The sequence below is a fragment of the Palaemon carinicauda genome, chromosome 9 (genome assembly GCF_036898095.1).
Source record: "Palaemon carinicauda isolate YSFRI2023 chromosome 9, ASM3689809v2, whole genome shotgun sequence".
Lineage (NCBI taxonomy): Eukaryota > Metazoa > Arthropoda > Malacostraca > Decapoda > Palaemonidae > Palaemon > Palaemon carinicauda.
Window position 1 is genome coordinate 33,417,446 of NC_090733.1, and position 10,078 is coordinate 33,427,523.

General features: G+C 37.7%; 2 pseudogenes; both read right to left on the reverse strand.

Annotated features, from left to right (window-relative positions):
* Nucleotides 1–353: 353 nt before the first annotated feature.
* LOC137646338 (uncharacterized) lies at nucleotides 354–1,847 on the reverse strand (annotated as a pseudogene).
* Nucleotides 1,848–8,257: 6,410 nt separating this feature from the next.
* Nucleotides 8,258–9,763, reverse strand: LOC137646339 (uncharacterized; annotated as a pseudogene).
* Nucleotides 9,764–10,078: the final 315 nt, after the last annotated feature.

The following is a 10,078-nucleotide window of genomic DNA, read 5'->3' on the forward strand; positions in this document are numbered from 1 at the left end:
TTATCCCAAACCAAGATACCTTTCTTATGATCCCATGTTAAACAAGCAATCCCAAGTAAATCTGCACCCAAAAGGACTTCTGTATCTAAAAGTGGGTCTGGCACAATATAAAATAAATGAGTAACAACTCTAGGGCCAACATTAACACCCAAATAAACCGATCCTAATACCGGTACAACTGTGTCTGTGACTCTCATTAACTGTGGTAAATTTCTCATCTTAGCAGGCTTCAAACCTAAACTGTCCACAAAGGATTTCTTGACTATACTGGCACAACTACCTGTATCAACTAAAGCTCCTATCATGCAATCATTAACCATCAAACTTATACTTGGAGATCTGGCGTGACCTAGTCATAGTGAACTCTCTCCACCTAATTGTCCTGGACATCCTACATGACCTTTCCTAACATTTGATTGATGACAATCAAAGCATACTCCCTTGAGTGGATTATAAGGACAATCAGACAGATTATGAGTGGCTACTTTGCAAAAAGCACAGTACTTTTTATTATTATTTTGTCTCGTCATGGATACTTTCTCAATTTTCTTATTTAACTCATCCAATTTTCTAGTTAATTTCTCTATTTCACTACATGGAGTTCCTACCGGAGGGGTATTTGTTGCTGGAATTGGTGACTGGGAACTTCCAGCACCCGAAATGGGCAAGACTCTGTTGTTATTACTAATAATTATGCCCTGAGCCCTATAATATTCTTCTTCTGCATATGCCATGAAATTCTTTAAAGGTATATGGTCTGCCAAGAAATCAACTAATTTAACTTGAACTCGTGAATTTAAGCCTCTATATATCTTTGTCTTAAGGAACTTCTCTGATGTTGGAATTGGATCATTGGGGAACTTCAATGTTAAAGCTGAAATTTTACGCTGCAATTTATTAACAAAAGAACTAGGAGGTTCATCAAAGTAATAAGTCATGGCAGTTATCTCTTGTCATGCCTGTAAAAGAGTTGCTGCACCTATAAACTGTTGTTTCATGAGCCTTTTAATCTCACTCCAAGACAGATTATTACCATTCTTTTGTATCTCAGCGGCCAAGAAAGTAGCTATATCCTGTTCAGCCCTAGCCATGGCAACTTCTATCCTCTTATCATCTGAGCCCGTGCATGACTCTACTTGCCTAAAGAAAGTATTCAACCTATTGTCGGGAACTACACCCTTAAGCTCTGCAAGCTTGAGGAGAGATACATCTTTTGGCCTTAAACTAGGTATATCATGAGAAAATGCTACTGGAGTAGTATTTGAATAAAGGAATGGATTGGCATTACTGAAAGATCCAATAAAAGGATTGGATGTGACACACTGATTACCTTGCTGTATAATGAAAGGGTTTGTCTGATTAACAGAAAGTTGAGGAGGCATGTAGGCTGGTGGTGAATTAGGGATGGGGGATGGTGTAGGTGGTGTTGGAATTGTAGGGTTGTGTGTTGTTGGCCATGCCCTTATAGGTGTTAGGGGTACTGTACTCATGAGTGCAGATGCGCTTTGTGTGTTCGTACATGGAGGGATTGGGGAACTGTATGGTAGTGTTCCTAATATTGTATTGATGTGTGTATCTGGGCAAGAGTTGTATGGATTATGTGGAGTATGTGGCAAGGACACTACTGGGGGTTGAGTGTCATTGAGGATTTGTATAAGGTGCTGCATTGTCCCCTGAATATTAGACATCTCCCTGTCCATTTTTTTAACCTGCTGTGTTAAATCCCCTACCTGTGTCAAAACTCCCTGATAGGACTGTGTAAGATTCAGTGTTCCTCTTGCAGTTTGTCTAACTTCGCTTTCTAACTCTATTAGTTCTGTGTACGAGTCATCCATGGCACTGACCATTTTAATACAATAATTTAACAAAAAACATTTAAACAGAAAAATCCCCAAATATGTAAATATTATCAGACATTAAGAATTACATGCAAAGTATAAGTTATACATACCTTATACATAGGATGTTACAGTTCAAAAAAAAAAAAATTTTCCATGAAAATATACAAAAACATTAGTGTGACCTGCAATACTTAGGCCTCATGAGTAAGTGGAATCAATAGCATAACTGCATAAGGCTATTAATCCCACCGCTGCCACCATATGTCCCGGTGGATTTTTCTTTTCCTCCTGATATAAATTTTTGTTATTCACCAAAAGTGAACTTGACATTCGACGTGTAAGAGAGAGAGAGAGAGACGTGATCCTTATCTCTAGTTTTATTCAGTTCAAAATGTTGTACACTATTCCATAATTTGATCTTCAAGACTGAGTCCAAGATCACAGATCTCCCAGACTGATTCATGCTCACAGGTCTCCAAGACTGGTTCCCTGTAATTATTACAGTTATTTAATTTTCTTATTCTTCAAACAATAATGCCTACCTCTAAAAGCTTTGTAATAACAAAGAAAAAAATATAATTACTATGCTCCAGTTTCAAAACAAAATTACAGGATACTTCTATTTGATAATTTTACAATAATATGAAACAATAGTTTTCAATTTCCCTAAAGAACAAATCATATATGTGAAAATAGAGGAGGTAACCTTCAAGGTTTAAGAGGCAAAGGAAATCTCACAAGGTTAGGCGAGGTAAATTAGGCTAATATGCCCTTCAACGCAATATAGCATAGGCTAGGCCTCCACAAACCTCTTTAAAAATACCCTACTCAAGGGTTTTAGGCAATTCTAGGCTAGGCTATAGAAGGTTTCTGTGGCCACTGTGTCTAGGTTAGGGAGGGTATAGGAGGACATAGGTTAACTCATATACAGTACCTAACGACATTGAATAATTTTTATAGCCTAAACTATTTTCCAAAGGAAATATAACTATTCAATTGATAATAAAAATATCTGCTGGGCTTTCAGAAACAATTGTATAGCCCAATCTAAGATCATAAACAATGGAATTTTCCATGGGAGGGAGGGAAAAGGGGAGTCCCGAGGTGTCCTACAGGTCGGCTACTTCGTGACGCCCTCTTGGCATTGAAAATAAATTTACATATAAGGAACCATTACTTTTCGTACAGCTAATATGGTTTTCAGGAAAACAAGGTCTTAATGTTACTAACATGTTCACATTCCCCTTTTTTTAAAAAAGAAAAGAATGTATCATACACAAGTGAATAAATAGGGTGTCTTGTAAAATGATGCAACACGACCACGTGGGTGTATGCAAACTTTACCGGACATTGGCAAGCCACTGCATCCATTCTGATCGCTTTTCCTCTCTATCTATAACATATTATTCCCTATCCTTATAATAATCTTCTAGATTATAACGAAGTCTTACCTTTGAAAAGGGATACGTCAATGTCTTCTCTAATGACCCAAAACAAATATCTTTAATGGACGGGGAAGCATGCCCATTCGGCTTCTCCTACGTGTTTCTCTTATGCCAGTATGGCCAAAACGAGAATAAAAAGAACGACTCAAGACCACGTATTAGATAGAGAGAGAAAAACATAAGAAGGTAATGGCAATAATGTTACATGCATTCGTTGATGAAATAAATTTTCTTTAAATGATTTTTATAATCAATATTACTAACAGAGATAATTTTAAAGATATTAGAGTCGGATGATGAATCAATTTCACAGAAAAAAATAAAAATACCAAAAGGATAACATTCTCCCATTACAAAGCTTTTCCCTTAGGGAAAAATTGATTCATGTCCACTCTAATATCAGGCCACATTCCATCATGGTCTTGAATAACCCTTTACATGTGTTTGCTACCGTGGAATACAGATCTCGGTTCAACAAAATCAGAAACACTCTCAATAAAGGGAAGAGATTACTCTTGTACAATCAAAACATGGATATCTTGGAGCACTTAATGGGGACACTACCCTAAAGGTGTGCATTCGGATAACTTTCCTAGTAGCTTTGCCTAGCCCTATGTTGCGGTTAGATTGACTCCACTTACACAGGAGATCATGTCACTCTACCTCAACAGAGCTCACCACTTGAGAAGGGAAACGTTGGCTGCTATTGAGGTGCCCTAATGACTACCTAACTGTCCATACCGCTTGGTTAGAAACGACTCTCACATCACGAGTCTCAAAGGAGTTCGGAAAGGGGCGCACTCCATCCTGATTTGTACAAAACCAGTACCACAAGAGCAGAACTAATTACTATAAAACAAGATCCATGGGACCACTACAACACTCATAATCAGGGCAATTTTTTTATGATCCATTATATATTTTTATCACATTTTTTTTATAGTAGAAAAAAAATATATTCATCAACTTTTAATAATTCCAGAGTTTACAACTTACAAAAATATTCTAAAAGTAAAAAAGAAAAATACAAAAAATACAGGTACAGTATCATGAACGTATAGGAACAGGTTTGCTTTACAATCATACTGAGAGTATATAGTAGGCTATCCTCTCAGCAAAATTCACTAACAGAGTCTATATCTCTTCTATGAGACGGGAAGGAGGTACAATATTTCTTGCGCCTCTTGTGCGAACTCCCTCAGTTACTATGTCAGGCACATTTTCTGTGTGCTCTTGCATATTCAATAAGTACTGTTCATCCCCATAGAATGGTTTGAGTTTATCAGCAGCACGCTCAAGTACAGTGTCATTGAAAACATTTTGTATCACATAGGTAGACCCATCGCAAACACTTTCTATCACTTTATATGGTCCAAGCCATTTCACATTTAATTTACGGCTTGTACCTGGTAACTGGGTCTCATTCTTTACTCATTCTAGGGAATGTAGTTCCACCTTTTTGTTCACTCTTTTTCGATTGGCAATATTGACAAATGTTCTTGCCATTTCAGCGTGTGTCTTTTGAATTATTTAATGGGATCGAGCGAGATCAGAGTCCGTCACCTCATCATCCATTGAAGACACTTCACTGAGAATTTGCCTAAAGGGCCTATGGCTAAAAAATACATAGTGAGGCTGTTCACCAGTGGTGGCATGTATTGCACAATTAAGGGTTCTCTGTGTCTCTCCAAAATATTTTGGCCATTGATATGGATGACCCTGACACATGATATTCAACAAAGTTTTCATGGTCCTGTGCACCCTTTCAGAGATACTGTTACCTTCAGGGTGGTATGGTGTGATGAAACCAGTATTTATGTTGTTCACTCTACAAAGATCTCTAAACTGTTGTGAGGTAAATTCAGCACCATTGTCAAGAATTACACACCTTGGAACCCCAAAGTCGTTTAAATACTTTTCAAAGTCTTTACTGACAACATCTGTCGTCGTGTTCCTCAGTGGGTAAAACTTCACATAGCGTGAATAGTGATCAATGAGGGTAAGAACATACCTGTATCCATTTGCACCAGACACCATGTTTGTCAAATCAATACTGATACGCTCCAAGGGTTTATGTACTGGAGGTAGTTCATGGAACTTTTGCTGTAAGGACGGACTGTCTTTATGAGCTTGACATGTAATACATTCTTTAACATATTTAACTACATCAGATCTAAGTGAGGGCCAATAGAAGTACGTCTCCAAAGCGTCAATAGTTTTTCTCCTACCTAAATGACTTGCAACAGACTCATGACCAAATTTTAAGGCTGCTTTCCTAAGCTCTTGAGGCACCACAAGTCTTAACTGAATACTATTATCTTGCTTATCAGAACTCAGGTACAACAAACCCTCATACAGTATAAATTGATGAATTAAAGCTCTGGGAAACCTCTTCCTAGGTGATTTTCCTCCTTCTAAGTAAGCAATCAAGTCACCCCATCTGGCTTCACTTACCTGTTTATCTCTAAATTCTCCCATACCTAAACCAAGATAATTATCTTGATTATTGTGGAAAATTGCTCTAACTGGCCTGCTTAACTGATCAGCAACTTCATTGAGCTTTCCTGGCCTATATACAACCTTAAAGCGATAATCTTACATTTCAATAATACATCTATTCATCCTAGGAGACTTTGTCTTTCTCTTGAAGACTGACACAAGAGGCTGATGATCTGTCTGAACCGTAAACATGGTACACCAAAGAAAATGATGAAACCGATAATTATCTTGATTATTGTGGAAAATTGCTCTAACTGGCCTGCTTAACTGATCAGCAACTTCATTGAGCTTTCCTGGCCTATATACAACCTTAAAGCGATAATCTTACATTTCAATAATACATCTATTCATCCTAGGAGACTTTGTCTTTCTCTTGAAGACTGACACAAGAGGCTGATGATCTGTCTGAACCGTAAACATGGTACACCAAAGAAAATGATGAAACCGCCTACAGGCCAAGACTATGGCCAAAGCTTCCCTATCAGTAGTTGAATACCTCTGTTCGACAGGTTTCAATTTCTTTGAAAAGTATCCAACAGGTTTCAAAAGACCATCACTCTCCTGCATCAGTACTGCACCTACATGGTCTAGACTAGCATCTGTGAACAACTGAAAAGGCTTTGTCATATCTGCTTTTACCAGTACTGAAGCTGTCATCAAAAGTTGTTTTAGCTGCTCAAAACTAGACTGACACTCTGGTGTCCAACTAAATTGTTCTTTCATTCTTAAGAGATTGGTCAAGGGGACAGCAATTTTAGCAAAATTGTGTAGGTGCTTCCTATGAAACCCACACATACCTAAAAATCTTCTAGTTTCTTTTACATTAGTGGGAGCTCTCATATCTCTGATTGCACTGACGTTTGTCCGGACAAGGTTTGCATCCATCCCTAGATATGATATGGCCCAGAAATTTTACCTCTTCTTGAGCGAACTGACATTTCTTAATATTTAGCTTCACTCCCTTTTCACCTAACAGTTTGAACAACTCTCCCAATCTCCCAATTAATTCTTCCAAACTAGGGGCCCAGACGACTCTATCGTCTAAATAATTCTTGACCCAGCCTTTCTTTATTAAGGGAGCTAAGATATTTCCTATTACTCTTGAAAATATGGCTGGACTACAACAAAGGGGAGTCTCTTGAATCTATACAGGGAGACTCCATCAATAAAAGTTGTCAAATCTCTACTATCTTCCTCCAATTCTACCTGGTAGTAAGCTTCTTTCATGTCCAACGAGGCATAAAACTGATTCCCGGAAGCTGACTCAACTAACTCTTCTAATCTAGGTAGAGGATGAATATCAGTTTGTAGGTGTGTGTTAACTTTCCTATAATCCAGACACATTCTTTGCGAGTTATCAGGCTTCCTAACTAAAACTATAGGACTTAACCATGCAGCTGTGGATGGCTCAATTATATCTTTGGCCTCCATATCCTCTAACATATCGGCAATAAGTTGCTTAGCTTTCTCAGGATATCTATACATAGGGGTCCTAACTAGCTGTGGATCACTAACATTAATATGCCCTTGAATCCCCGGAAATTTTCCTAATTCATTATTTTCTAATATAAAAATTTGATGATTTTCCATTACCATGTTCTCTAACTGGGCCTGTTGTTCATCATCTAGATTGGACCAATCGTGTTGTGCAATTAAATTTTCTAATTTCTCCTCTCTAGTCCATCCTTGTCCTGGTGCAACACGCATGCTTTCAGGGATAAGCTCATTCTTAATCTCAATCTTTCTACATATGGGAGATTCTGAACTGATGTCCCTTTCATCAATCTTTTTATAAGTACCTATCAACATTCCTATCTTTAACTTAACTATACCATTTGTACTATTTATTAGAGGTATAAAGACTTCCTTATTGTTATTAACTTTAAGGCACAAAGCATTCATAGCACCACTATGTTTCATTCCTGGTTCCAATAGAAGTACTGTATCCGCATCTTCATTTATGTTAACTGCATACATTCCTGCTGAGGAAGGAGGTAGAATAATCTTTTTCTTTAACCTAATCTCATCTACATTGGGATTTGAGGATTCAACTATCCTGAGATTCCTAATTCTCTTTGTGGAAGGTCTCATTTTAAGAAGCCGCACACGGTACGTAATATTATCCCAAACCAGGATACCTTTCTTATGATCCCATGTTAAACAAGCAATCCCAAGTAAATCTGCACCCAAAAGGACTTCTGTATCTAAAAGTGGGTCTGGCACAATATAAAATAAATGAGTAACAACTCTAGGGCCAACATTAACACCCAAATAAACCGATCCTAATACCGATACAACTGTGTCTGTAACTCCCGTTAACTGTGGTAAATTTCTCATCTTTGCAGGCTTCAAACCTAAACTGTCCACAAAGAATTTCTTGACTATACTGGCTCAACTACCTGTATCAACTAAAGCTCCTATCATGCAATCATTAACCATCAAACTTATACTTGGAGATCTGGCGTGACCTAGTCATAGTGAACTCTCTCCACCTAATTGTCCTGGACATCCTACATGACCTTTCCTAACATTTGATTGATGACAATCAAAGCATACTCCCTTGAGTGGATTATAAGGACAATCAGACAGATTATGAGTGGCTACTTTGCAAAAAGCACAGTACTTTTTATTATTATTTTGTCTCGTCATGGATACTTTCTCAATTTTCTTATTTAACTCATCCAATTTTCTAGTTAATTTCTCTATTTCATTACATGGAGTTCCTACCGGAGGGGTATTTGTTGCTGGAATTGGTGACTGGGAACTTCCAGCACCCGAAATGGGCAAGACTCTGTTGTTATTACTAATAATTATGCCCTGAGCCCTATAATATTCTTCTTCTGCATATGCCATGAAATTCTTTAAAGGTATATGGTCTGCCAAGAAATCAACTAATTTAACTTGAACTCGTGAATTTAAGCCTCTATATATCTTTGTCTTAAGGAACTTCTCTGATGTTGGAATTGGATCATTGGGGAACTTCAATGTTAAAGCTGAAATTTTACACTGCAATTTATTAACAAAAGAACTAGGAGGTTCATCAAAGTAATAAGTCATGGCAGTTATCTCTTGTCATGCCTGTAAAAGAGTTGCTGCACCTATAAACTGTTGTTTCATGAGCCTTTTAATCTCACTCCAAGACAGATTATTACCATTCTTTTGTATCTCAGCGGCCAAGAAAGTAGCTATATCCTGTTCAGCCCTAGCCATGGCAACTTCTATCCTCTTATCATCTGAGCCCGTGCATGACTCTACTTGCCTAAAGAAAGTATTCAACCTATTGTCGGGAACTACACCCTTAAGCTCTGCAAGCTTGAGGAGAGATACATCTTTTGGCCTTAAACTAGGTATATCATGAGAAACTGCTACTGGAGTAGTATTTGAATAAAGGAATGGATTAGCATTACTGAAAGATCCAATAAAAGGATTGGATGTGACACACTGATTACCTTGCTGTATAATGGAAGGGTTTGTCTGATTAACAGAAAGTTGAGGAGGCAGGTAGGCTGGTGGTGGATTAGGGATGGGGGATGGTGTAGGTGGTGTTGGAATTGTAGGGTTGTGTGTTGTTGGCCATGCCCTTATAGGTGTTAGGGGTACTGTACTCATGAGTGCAGATGCGCTTTGTGGTGTGCTTTGTGTGTTCGTACATGGAGGGATTGGGGAACTGTATGGTAGTGTTCCTAATATTGTATTGATGTGTGTATCTGAGCAAAGGTTGTATGGATTATGTGGAGTATGTGGCAAAGACACTACTGGGTGTTGAGTGTCATTAAGGATTTGTATAAGGTGCTGCATTGTCCCTTGTATATTAGACATCTCCCTGTCCATTTTTTGAACCTGCTGTGTTAAATCCCCTACCTGTGTCAAAACTCCCTGATAGGACTGTGTAAGATTCTGTGTTTCCCTTGCAGTTTGTCTAACTTCGCTTTCTAACTCTATTAGTTCTCTGTACGAGTCATCCATGGCACTGACCATTTTAATACAATAATTTAACAAAAAACATTTAAACAGAAAAATCCCCAAATATGTAAATATTATCAGACATTAAGAATTACATGCAAAGTATAAGTTATACATACCTTATACATAGGATGTTACAGTTCAAAAAAAAAAAAATATTTCCATGAAAATATACAAAAACATTAGTGTGACCTGCAATACTTAGGCCAAATGGGTAAGTGGAATTAATAGCATAACTGCATAAGGCTATTAATCCCACCGTTGCCACCATATGTTCCGGTGGATTTTTCTTTTCCTCCTGATATAAATTTCTGTTATTCACCAAGAGTA